Source organism: Manacus candei, unplaced genomic scaffold (genome assembly GCF_025592945.1).
Source record: "Manacus candei isolate 608988 ecotype Guabito, Panama unplaced genomic scaffold, ASM2559294v1 h1tg000069l, whole genome shotgun sequence".
NCBI classification, from domain to species: Eukaryota; Metazoa; Chordata; class Aves; order Passeriformes; family Pipridae; genus Manacus; species Manacus candei.
The window spans coordinates 4,849,005-4,861,785 of NW_026138117.1; positions in this window are offsets into that span (position 1 = coordinate 4,849,005).

The following is a 12,781-nucleotide window of genomic DNA, read 5'->3' on the forward strand; positions in this document are numbered from 1 at the left end:
GGTGGAGCAGCTGTGCCCCTGCAGCCCATGGAGGACCATCAGGGTGCAGAGACCCACCTGCAGCCCATGGAGGAGCCCATGCTGGAGCAGGTGGATATCTGAAGGAGGCTGCGACCCAGTGGGAGGCCTAAGATGGAGCAGGGTCCTGCTGGAGACCTGCAGCCCATGGAGAGGGAAGCCCATGCTGAAGCAGGTTTTTCCTGGGTAGGACTTGTGGCCCCTATGGGGGACCCACATCAGTACAGCTCATTCGTGAAGGACTGCACCCCATGGAGAAGTGACCCAGTTTGGGAAGAACTGTTGCCTGTGGGAAGGACTCACACTGGAGAGGTCCATCAAGGACTGTCTCCCATGGGAGGGACCCCTCAGGAGCAGGGGAAGGACTCCCCTCTCTGAGCAGCAGCAGAAACAAAACTGACCGTAACCTCCATTCCCCGTCCCCCTGCACCGCTGGGGGGGAGGAGGTAGAGCATGGAAGGAAGGAGGGGTAGGGGGAGAGTGTTTTTAAGATTATTTTATTTCTCACTCTTTTGCTCTTATCCTGTTAGTAATAAAGTAATATCCCCACTTTTAGTCTGTTTTGCCCGTGATGGTGATCAGTAACTGACCTCTCCCAGCTGTTATCTCAACTCATGAATCCTTAGCTGTTATTTTTTTCTCTCCTCTGTCCAGTTGCAGAGGGAGAGTGAGAGAGTGGCTTTAGTGGGTACCTGGCATCTGTCCAGGGTCAACCCACTACAGTGTTGCCTCAAAGCAACCAAAAAATTACTTGTATGCTATATTTGTTTGGCTAATCCCGTGCTTTAGATAATGGACAGCTTGGCCCCATTTGCACCGTGACCCACTCCTAGGGCAAAGGAATGTGTTTCAGAGAGCAGAAATTATTTTATGTCATGGCCATTGATCCTTTGCATTCTGCAGTTGTTCCCCGAGGATCTTCACAAGAATAAGTGCTCCATCTTTATCTGTCTGAAAGATCTTTAAGAGAGGCTGAAGGCTTGATTGTACTGTGCACAATACTACTTCAAAACCAGAGCGGAGAGCATCCTTCAGATCAGCATGGAAAATCTGTGTTCTTCACAGTCCAGGCAGGGGTGGTGGTGGCTCCTGCCAACCACAGTGGCTCCAGCAGGATACTTAGAAGAATGCTGAAAAGGATGCTCCATCTACCTGCAAACAATTATGACAAAGGCTTTAAGAAATGCGGCTCTGGAGCAAGAAGGACCACAGGACCATCTGCATAAATATCAGAGGCTTCATTCCCTTGGAGACCCTACACCCATAGATACACCTGCTTGTGCCTGGTTACTCCTTTCTCCTGGCTTCACACACAATCTCCCTCCTTTTTTTTTTTTTATCCCATCTGCCAGCATCAGGGCAAATCTCCTCTTGTGTGGAGAGCAGCTGCCCCTTCCCCACCACCCACCCATCAGCCACAATACCTTTTCCATCCTAAATGTTTCCATGATTCTATATAGCTCTTCTTTCACTAGCAACTGAAGGCTAGTACCAGAGTAGTGGTTCTCCTTATGAAGTCCCTACCTGCCCTCCCACTCACAGTTTCCCCATGAAGCATCATTCCTAGCATCCTGTACTTGGCTTGCCTAAAGGCCGTCGCTCTTTAACTACAAGACATGCTTCTGGCATTCCTGGGAAGCAAATTACAGTCATGCTGGCAGCTGCCCTCTGCCCCTGTCTATTGCAATAGCTCAAGATGATGCCAGCAGGCCCTGGACTGCATTATGAAGAGAGTCACCAGAAGGTCGAGGGAGGTGATTATTCCCATCTGTTCAGCACTAGTAGACAGACACATCAGGGTGCTGGGTCCAGTACAACACAGACAGGAACTTTCTGCAGTAAGTCAGTGAAGGGTCATGAAGATTATGAAGACACTGGTGCATCTGACATCTGAGGAGAGGTCGAGAGAGCTGGGATTGTGGAGCCTGGAAAAGAGAAGGGTCGGGATATATGGCCCTTGTGAATGGATACCCAGTGGGGTAACTAAGGAAGATGAACTCAGACTCTAAGGGGTGTCCAGTTAAAGGACAAGAGACAATTGGCATAAATGGAAATACAAGAAATACCATTTCAACATTAAAAAAATCCCATACTTCTTTACTAAATGGATGACCACTCAGATGGGTTGTGGAGTCTCCATCCTTGGATATACTCAAAATCCAACTGCATCCAGTCCTAAGCAGCCTGCACTAGCTGTCTCTGCTCTGACCAGGCATCAGACTAGACAATTCCCAGAGGTGCCTGCCTCCCAGCCTTCACCATTCTGTGATCCTGCTTGCTGATTCACATGTCCTGTGGTCAAGCCCCGTACCCTTATCCTCAACCATCTTGATGGAATGGTGTTTGGCACTCCAGGGTGAAGGAACAAATTAGCTCTTCTACAGCAGATACTCAAGAGATACCTGAGCAGCTGACAAATGCACATCTGATATGGGAGCAGATGAGGAAAATTCATAGGGCGTTAAGTCCAGACAAGGCATTTGGGATTCCTCCCATCTAACTCTGGACATTTGCAGTGTAACCATTTATGCATGAGTTATGTATCTCCCTTTTGAGTCAAATAGACTCCCTTTTGGCTCCCTTTTGAGTCAATACAGAGAAATAGGCATTTCTAAAAAGTGATTCATGTGACCTATTTCACATGAGATGAATCATGGCCAAGAACTGCCTGCCTTTCTTTCTCTGATGACTATTATAAAGAGAGAGAGACATGAAGAGGTCAAGTTTGGACTTCTATACTGTATATATCTTATGGCATTTAGGATGATTCCCACCTCTGATACTTGTGCAGAAGTCTATCTGTTATTGCCTAGAGTAAATTTTTACACACCATAAAATGAAGTCAAAATTGATGAATGTCTCTTCGACTACAAAGAGGACTAAACAAACAGACAACTGAAAAGGACAGGCAAACTCCAGAGCACTGAAGATTAGAAGTTCATATAAGCAACCTCGGGGCTGGATGAAATCCTATTTTACTATTCCAAGACTGAGTGTATTGGGGTACAGATCAAGGGCACTTTTTAAGTTATGGGACTTCTTCTGGTACATTGGACCAAAGTCAAGGGCTCTAAACCCAACCCTAGAGATTCCTTGTGTGGCTAGGCTCCTCAGAGTCCAGGGGAGTCTAGAGAACTGATCACTTGATCAGTCCATGCTACCGTCTCTGGGGTGGACAGAAGAGAGCTGTGGACAAGACAGCTTGGTAAGGATATATCTTACATCATTCTTTGCAATTGTTAGTCCATATTTCCTTGCATACATCTATCAACAGGATCTTATTGGGGCATATCTTCGCCTCATCATGCTGTTGATTGAACTTCCTTACTTATAAACTATCCTTGGCCTGAAATGACAAGCAGCAGTGACAGGCCTTGGGTTGGGTCAAATGCTTGAAGGGCAGTGCAAGAAGACATAACCTGTCTTGTCTTGTCTTTTAAAATATGATGAGGCAACAGAGCATAAAACCATTTTCCCTTTTTGCACTGTCTGGCACGCATCTGGACAGTATCTGGACAGAAGACTGATCACACTTGGCAGAGGTGGTTTGGCTATGCAGAACGATGCCTGCACACACCATAGGAAGCCAGATTGCATAAACACACTATGGTAGTATGGGTGCTGGGGCACAATGTGGTCCTGGGTGCTTTAGATAGTCAGTCTAGGAGCTTGACCTTAATGTTGTTCCAAGGGTTCTGTGAAAAGGTACTATAGCTCCAGATTTCATCAGACAAGTAATATTTTGGCAAGATTCTTAGCCCCGGGATTTTTCAAAGGAAGCCACAATCTTAGAGAGCTGCATCATTTTGGGATGTTAACAGTGTAGAAAAAGAAAGGGTTGAGAAAGGGTATATAAAGTCAACTGCTTGGAAAAATAACATATAAAGTGTGAATGAAAATAGTTCATCTCAAATCTGGTATCTCAAATCCCAAACTAGTTCCTGGTATAAAAGAACTTATGACCTCTGCTTTCTCAGCATTTTGATAAAGATGGTAATGCTTTTGTTTTTCTAAAGTACTCAGAGATGTCACACAACTATATCAGATTTAGGTGTTATTAAGTGTAGATATTAGCTGTTGTCCTGTAAAATGTAGTGTGCAAACATGTTGGAAACTGTTGTGGGATGCAGGGAGAAGGTTGATATTTAAATATAATTTTACATCTTTCCAGTGTAAAATTCCATCATTAAAAAAAATCATACAGTGTTTCTGTCTTATGTTATTATAGTGGTGAGAGGAAAATGACTTACAAAATGCTTGAAATGCTTGATAAGGTAACTGGCTAAGGTAACTGGCTCTTATTTAAAACTCAGTAACTTCACCCATTTGGTATTGCCCTTTCAACGGTATGAAAATATATCTACATGTTTTCTTCCAGTAGAGGTGAGTGAACACCAAGACAGGGCCTTTCTTTCTCTACTGCACACATGTCCACCTTTGCATGATCTCCACCATTTCTTGCACTAGCATGATTCCATCTAGGTCAAGAATAGTCCAGCTGCAGAGGTTTCTATCCCAACCTTGTCAAAATTGAAGTGCAAGGGAAAACTATTTTGGTGACATCACATTCATCCTCAGTAAGATGAATTTCAGACCCCAACATGAGTGTAAATTTAGCCTTTCTCCCCTGGAGGAAATCAAGGACTTGTTCAGGAAGGGAACTGCAGGCAGGGTTCGAGTACATCTGGCAGTGTCCTAGGGAACTCTACAAAGCCTCTTGCCAAGTACTTAGGATCTGATCTGGGGCAACGCCCTTGTTCAGAAGTGTGCATTTGCATGCCATTAATGTCCTACCACCTTTAGTACTTTAGCTGTCTTCTGAACTGGGACTTCCTCCTGTGGTGTATGCCTTCATCTCATAATTTCTCCTTGTGCTTTACACCTAGCTCAAATAACGGCTCCAGTCTGGGCTTGTGAGAGGAGGGAGCAACAATGATCAAAGCAGCAGAAAAAGTTTTCAAAGTGCTGTTGGGAAATCATGTGCTGTTTTTCTATTCTTTGTATAAATTTTCATGCTTTTTCCATTTCAGGGCGACTTGAGCCAAGGGCAAATTGCCTATTCACCATTGCCTAACAACATCTTTTTTTCTGATGATGACTGTTTACAGTAAGAACACAAGCCTTAAATGTGAGAAGTTGGTCATCAGAGCTTCCATGCAGTTTCAGAAGAAGAGCTGCACTAATTCACAGCAGTTAAAGATCCATCCCCTGGACTTCACTTTGCTAGTCAAACGGGCAAATAGCTTTCAAAACATGCATGATTGCACAGCTGAAAATCTTAAAAACTGGCATTGCATGAAAAAGCATTGCCTGGCTGCATGGGATTCATCACACCAGTCCAAGATATCTTCAGCACAGGCTTCAGCCTCCAAACTAACCATGCCTTCTTAGTCAGTGCTAAGATACCATTCCTCTTTGCCACTTTATCTGTCTGATTCATGATGAGATGAACCTGAAGGTTCATCCTGAAGGTGTTTACTTCTTTCAGTCAACTATTAAAGGAAGCTTAGGTGATCAGCTTAGATATAGGCATGCAAAATGGATGGATGAATCCCACGTTTTAGCCGCAGATAACAGCTCTCTGTAGACCCTCTTTATTCAGTGTTTCTGTTATGACCAGAAAGCCCCTAAAAGCTTACACATTTCAGAGGAAAAAATATTTGTATTGATTAGGAATACAAAGGAATAAATTCACTAGAAGTACTTCACAGTTACACTGAGGAGCTTTACCAAACTGCTGTGTCACAGCTGCCTGATATTTGGCTTACTTAAAATCAGATCACAGAAGGTAAATGCATCATACAGAAGAGCCCCCTGTTAAATTAGCAAGATCTAGAAAAGGACAGAAGATGCCCTTGCAAGCCAAACTGTAATACAAAGCTAAAACATTTGCCTCACATCAAAATCCAGCAATGTCCCATAACATTCAACCTTTTACTATATTTTGATGGCAATATTTTGTTTAAAAAAACAATACCTGGAAGATTATTTGTGTCAATGAGCAGCCCTTTTCATTTCAACCATCTATTTTTTCAAATTCTACACTGCATGGTGATATCAGCCTAGAGGCTCTGTCTGTTCCCACAGACCTTTCCCTGGTATTTCTATTGGCATGTCAGCAGCAGCCCCATGAGATCTTGGTTTTGCTGTTGGAGTTAAGAAGCTGCCAATGCCATTTCACCATTTCAGTCTCCCACTTGCTCCTCTTCGCTGTCATGGCCTCCTCGGTGATGCCACTGCCAGGAATCAGAACTGATTTTCTCCTTCTGGGGGAGTGTTATTTTTTGGCCAGTGTGAGGCTTAGTCATGCAAACCCTTGTTCTGGTAACAGGAGTTGCCCAAGGAGAGGTGTGAAGCCAGGTACAAGGTGCCAGAGAAGGGAGAAGAGGGAACATTTTAAGTTAGCTTCACTGACAAAGCCAGTTTCCTCATATTATGTCCTCTGTGGACCTCATGCTGTATAAAATGAAAGGGAAACTTAAATCAATTAAGCCTGTGTATTAACTGTGGAAATCCTTACCTGGTTCTACATTTTCTTCAACAGCACTGGGGTTTAATTTTTCATTTGAAAGGATAGTTAATTTTCACCTAAACTTTTTTTCCCCTTTCTTTTGCATTTTGGTGATAATTCACTCTTCATTTTAGAGTTACTTTCAAAACGTAACTCCCTACTCATTGTAAAATATAACACAAAATGAAAATCCCTTCAACATTCAAATAAAAGTGACTTGGAAACTGAAGAAGAAAGCTTTCAAAGGACAGACTTCAGTAGCCTTAATGTTTGTTTAAAATATATGCCTTGCACTTTAATTTTGACTTCTATAATTTACCTCACTTAAGTCACAGTCCTCAAAGATTTATCAATTCACAGGGAGTTTTCACAATGCATGAAGTTCAACATGGGGATAAATTTGCAGGTTTAAAGGCAGCTGTACTCAGACCAGGGGCACTGTGGGAATTCAGATTATCACAGCTTCTTTGCAGAAGCCCACTGTTCATAGAAGTGCATTGGCTTCATTCTGGGGACACGATGACTTCTGTACCAGCTCAGGCCATGGCTAAAGGTTGATTATTATCCGATCTGTGGACTTTTTTGGATCAGCTTGCTCTGCATCAAATATAGACACACAACATCACCTTTCTGTTCAGTTACCCAAGTATAGAGAAATATTTCTGTGATGGCTTTATGCCTTTTTTTACCAGGTTTAAGCTGGCTACAGTACCTGCTCCATCAGAAAATGTTCTGTGACAAAATTACTTCTTCAGAATTTTTTTAACACATTTGAATTGACAGAATAAGTTCATAAAGGTTAAGTGTTTTGCATCATGTTGTTGTGGCATTTCTGACTCAGTACATGGCACATCAAGACTATGTTGAGGGTCATGCCAAAACAAGGCCCAAGTTCCTGAAAAGTGATCTCCACCTATCTCCTCAAGAGCCTGGCACGCTTGCAGACTCAACTTGAACTGTGTTTATATGAGCTAGAGGGCTCTGAAAGAGCAGCACAACCATGTACACACTCAATGCCTTACTTATCTCTGCCTTCACCACACTGTGAGCATAACTGAGTTGGAAAAAACAAAATCTGAAAAGAGGTGTTATTTCCAACAGTTACCTGTTTGGTCACATGGCTCTTGTAAGGACAATGCAGTGACAGGAGCCAAAAAACAGGAGAAAAAGCATAGGATACATGCCTGTTGCTTAGTGGGGAAGGCTTGGGAGATCCTTACACAAGCACTGCCTGTAAATGCTTGCGGAGCCACAGCCTCCATCATCTTGGCAAAGCAACTTTTCTTATTCTGGGGAACAAATGTGGTGTGAGCAGGTTGTCTCTCTGTCTTGCTCATCATCCAGAAGGACAGCTCTCAGAAACCCTGGGTGAGCATCCCCAGGTGCCACTGGGTGAGATAAAGCAAATCAAGACAAATGTGAGGACAGACATACTCCCTGAGGAGCTCTGACTCAGACAGGGAGGAAAAGAGTTTGCTCATAGCCACTACAGTTACGGCTCAGGGCCCTGTATAAGAGGTGAAATAAGTGGCACAGTTGGGTCATGGGAAGATAACTACAAGGCAGCTTAGCTACAAGCAGAGATAGCCTGTGACAGCCAGTCACATGCGGCAATTGCACGCTTTGCGTGACAGCAGGACAAGAAACAGCTTGTTAAAACTTAGAGCATGGGCAGTCCTGAAAAATATACATGGGATCTTCTCCATTAGCCCAAGCATGCAAGAGTATGTTTATATCAGGTTTATGCATTTTTGCCAGGTTTAAGCCTGGCTGCAGGACTGACAATTCACAGCCTGATATGAAGTGCAAGATCCTGGACTGTGCTGTGAATTCAGTCTGGGTAGATCAGTTAGGGATGTGGAGTCAGAGAAAAGACTATGGTAGCATGAAATCACCCTTCCTTGTGTACAGGAGCAGTCTCTTTATGGAGGCTGTGCTCCATGGATGTAAATCCTGTGTGGGCATGTTCAGAATCAGATTGAAAATGCCCCAGCTAGGTGATGCAAATTGTTGAGCTGGTTTAGATTTGTTCACAGATTTCTCTGGAAGCACATTATCCTGGCAAACTTCATACCATTTCAGCCATGAGCTTCCCATATCCTGTGGCTCTAAATGGACCAGGTACTATCCTTCTTCACCACATCCAGCATAAAAGATGACACAAACACTGTATTATATTATTTTCATAAGACTATTGTCATATGTTCATTTGTGATCTGGATTAAGTTAGAACTGCTGGGTTCCCCAGTACTGCACAGGTGTGATACTAATTATTACAGGACTAAAGTTAACTTTTCTCCTTAGGCTATACTGCAGTTTCTCCCCAAAACAACTTTTAGGACATGGTTTCATGGTACCTAGATCTCTGTGTGACAACAACTTGAGGAATTCCTGCTCTCACATTGCTGCCCACCACTTATTTAAAGCAGGGCATTAAAAAGAAGTGAATCAACCCCTGCAAAAAAATAAAGATGGTGTTTTCTTTATTGCTAAGATTAGTCTAGCTACCTGACCACTACACAGGAGAGCTGTACTGACACAGCTGAAAAAACAGCACAGATGTGGAGTCTGGCTGGGGATGGGAAAAGGTGGACACCTCTAAAGTGCTGACAGTGCTGATAGTACTGTGCCTTCCCACCTGGTACCAAGCAGCTGAGGAAAGCGCTCTGACTCACGATGCTACTCTTCCTGCGCTGGTGGGATTGCTATATTTAGGCAGTCCCTGTGTTTCAGTCCTTTCAGTCTAGTCCCCCAGATGCTAACAGAGGAAGCCAGCCAGGTGGTGAACAGTGATGGCCTCAAAGCACACAGCTGGTGGAAAGCTGCTCCTTTTTAGCCTTGTGGAACATCGTGTCACCTACAGCAACATCTACCTGTGCTTCCCCAAGCTTGGGGTCTAGCTACCTGCCTGAGCCTTGCCTGTGTGCTGGAACGAGGGTAACCCATTGGTCTGGGAGGCAGTACCCTGAGGAGGGAGAAGCAGCAGGAAGTCACCAGCAGCAGTGTGTGTGCAACTGGGCAACCAGAGCTGTAGGAACACATCCACCCATATGACATTCAGATGCAGTATGTAAGAACCTGGGTGTGCCAGCAGTGATCACACAGACCAGCTCTCACATGGAGGTGTGAGATGATGGTGGAAGCAACAGAGGAGGAGAGGAGCATAAGGCGGAGGAAGCTTCTGTGGCATCCTTCTGTAATTGATCTGCTCCCAGGATCTGTTGTAATCACCAGCATGAGAACAACTCACCAGCATGAGGAGAAAAGCTAGTCTTCCATGTCTCCCAACCACCCTCTGGCCTTGGGATCCCACCTGCAGCAGGAGAGCTAGCCTGTGCAAAGTCTCACTCAGCCTCATACACTACTCTGTCCTGTGATATTCCTCACCCTCACAGACTTTTTCAGCCAAGGAGAGAACCATTTTCCTAGAGTATGATGGGTGGTATGTCTAACACTTCACACTATCAAGGAGGTCAAAATCACTGTCATATTCTAAACAGAGAACGGGAAGGGAGACAGGAAATGAGATGCCCCAAGGCTATGGAATGAATCAGTAGTAGAAACAAAATGAAAATTCAGAACTTCCTGTCTCTTTACTCATCTCCCTGAATACTGTTGATGATTAAGCTCATAAAAAGTTAGTGCAGTTGATGACCTCTACATCTCTGTCAGTTATTAGGGCCCCAGCACATTAAATGTAGAAAATAATAAAACAAAGACAATTTCAACAAACTGGGAAAAAAAATAGAGAGCAAGGAATTTCTTTTGTGGCTAGAACATAACTGTTGGGTTCCCACAGTTCTTCTTCCAGTAAGGAAGGAAGCTTCTCTAGTTCTACCCCTATGGTCCACCGAGAGTTGAAACTGGCTTAAGCCATAGCCACAACCAAGAGGCAATGCTGTGGTTACACTTCCTCATACAGCTTCTGCCCCTCTCCCTTTTGTCAACACAACTGCCCAAGCAGGCACATGATGAAGCAGCCCACAGACCTGATCAACAGTAACATTAAAAGTTGTTTTCCTTTCATGGGCTAGCTTTGCTATGAGTCCTGGCTCACTGCACAGCTGTATGAATGCTTATGCTGACACAAGGGGTGAGGTGCCAGAGAACAGGAATAAATGGCCAGAGAAAGGGAGGCTCAGCACCCCTCTTTCAGGAATGCTGAAACTACTCAGGCAGCTACAGCTCTTCTGTTCCCTCAACTGCTACAAGCACAACAAGCAGGGATGGGTGCAACTGTGTCTGAGGGTGATGGAAATCAGTGCACAGGTCCCCAACTCTCTCCTGCTTTGTTCCCAAATGGATGGAGCTGACTCAGATTTTTTGATGCTTCTTCTCTGTTTGTCATTAGAGAACACCGTATGTGCTCTGTGTGTGGCATGACTATCCACAGGGCTGAAATTGCCTTTCCTTGCGTTTCATCTTCATTATGATTTTTGATGGCTGTCTCACTCTGTCTCCTCAGGGTGCTGGTTTCACTGCGAGGAAGAGTTAAAACAGACCACTCATCTTCTTTCCAGTGGTTTTAGATTTGATCTTTTAACCTTTAGACTTTCCAAACTGGGTAAGTATACTGTGCTGAAGAGCATGATGAACATGTGAACAGAGTGGTTTTGGCCACAGTCAGAGAGGCTTCTTCCTCAAGAAAGCAAGCCTTTCATCCTGCTGCTTGTGTGGGAAGGAAAACGGAGGTGAGGTGGCATGGTGCTTCACCTTGGGAACTAGCAGGAACCTCTCCTGTGGCATTTAGTGCTTTATGAAAACTATTGTTTTCCCTGAAGTTAGGGGATGCATTACTTTTCAAGGATTCATAATCTTCTTGTTAGCACTTTTCCTTCTTCAGCGGTCTTCTGGTATAACACTAAAACACAACAAAGTACTAAACTCACTGCATTAAAACAAGCTCAGAGCAGAGAGGGGATGCTATGGTGGAACCACATCAGAATAGTGAAAATGTGTATTTGGGCTCAGATCCTCAGCTCTAAAAAACCTGGGCTGTACTTTTCAGGGGCACAAGAAAAGTGTTACATATACTGGGTTTGGAAAACTTTTGGTTCAGACTTTGGGCTTGAAAATCTTTCAGCATCCAGAAATACACAGCAACAGTCTCTAAGGTAGTATTAACATTACAGAAGGGGATTGTGGAGTTATAATAGACATGTTCCACAGATATGTCTTAGTCATACTCAACAACAGTGAAAAAAGGAAGTATCAAGAGAAGACTAGAAATCAGGACATCACCATGACACTGCATGGTGAACCCATCACGAACACGATATGGAAATCCACTTCCTTGTCTTAAAAAAGAAGGCATTAGAAACAGAAATGGTTCAATGAAGGGCAAATATTGAATAGCTTCCATTCATGGTATCACTAAAAAGATCAGAATTTGCCAGCTGGCAAAAACTGACGGGAAACACAACACAACAGAAGTCTATAAAAAAATTAATATAATGGAGAAATTGAATAGGAAATTATTCCAACACAAGAACCAGCAGGTTTTTTTTCTTTTGCAATCTAGCACATGTTGGTTCAAAGCCAATGAACAAAGGTGGTCTCCACATAACATGCTAGTTCAGCTTTGGAACTCTGAGCCAGAGGACACCGTAAGGGCCAGAAGCATGTATGAATCCACAAAGTAAATGGGCAATCTAATGGAAGGAAAAAATCATCAGAGAATAGGAAATGCAGTGACACCAAATGCTGCTAAAGAACATGCTGAGGTGTAGAGAACCAGTGGGATACCCCAGGGAAGTATCACTGGACGATTAAAGTATCCCTGTGATCTTCCTTCAACATTTAGCACTGGCTACACCTGCAGACAGGATGCTGTGGCAGACAGGCAATGGAGCTGACCTTCCAAGTCTTCTCTTATGGATAAAAAGGCTGAGTTAAATAAGCCATGTAATACAAACCAGGGTGATGACAATAAACCTTCGTGGAAATCCACTTTTCAAAACCTACTGCATCTCTAGACCTGATCTTACTCCTGTGTGCATGCACTCAGGTGGACCCAGTGTCAAACCCCTTTGAAATAATTTGCCTTTTTCCAACTACAGGTTGCTGTACAGAGAAAAACAGTTTCCTGGCCTAGGCTGGAGTTTCCTTTCTTTGTATCTACACTTTAAGTGAAAATGATGTACACCATTAAACTGTTATGGTAATTTATCCTTACACTTTCTGCTCAACAGGTTTGCTTTGTTTCAAAAGTATGTTTCTGTGATAGTTATAGCTATGTATATGTAATTTTGT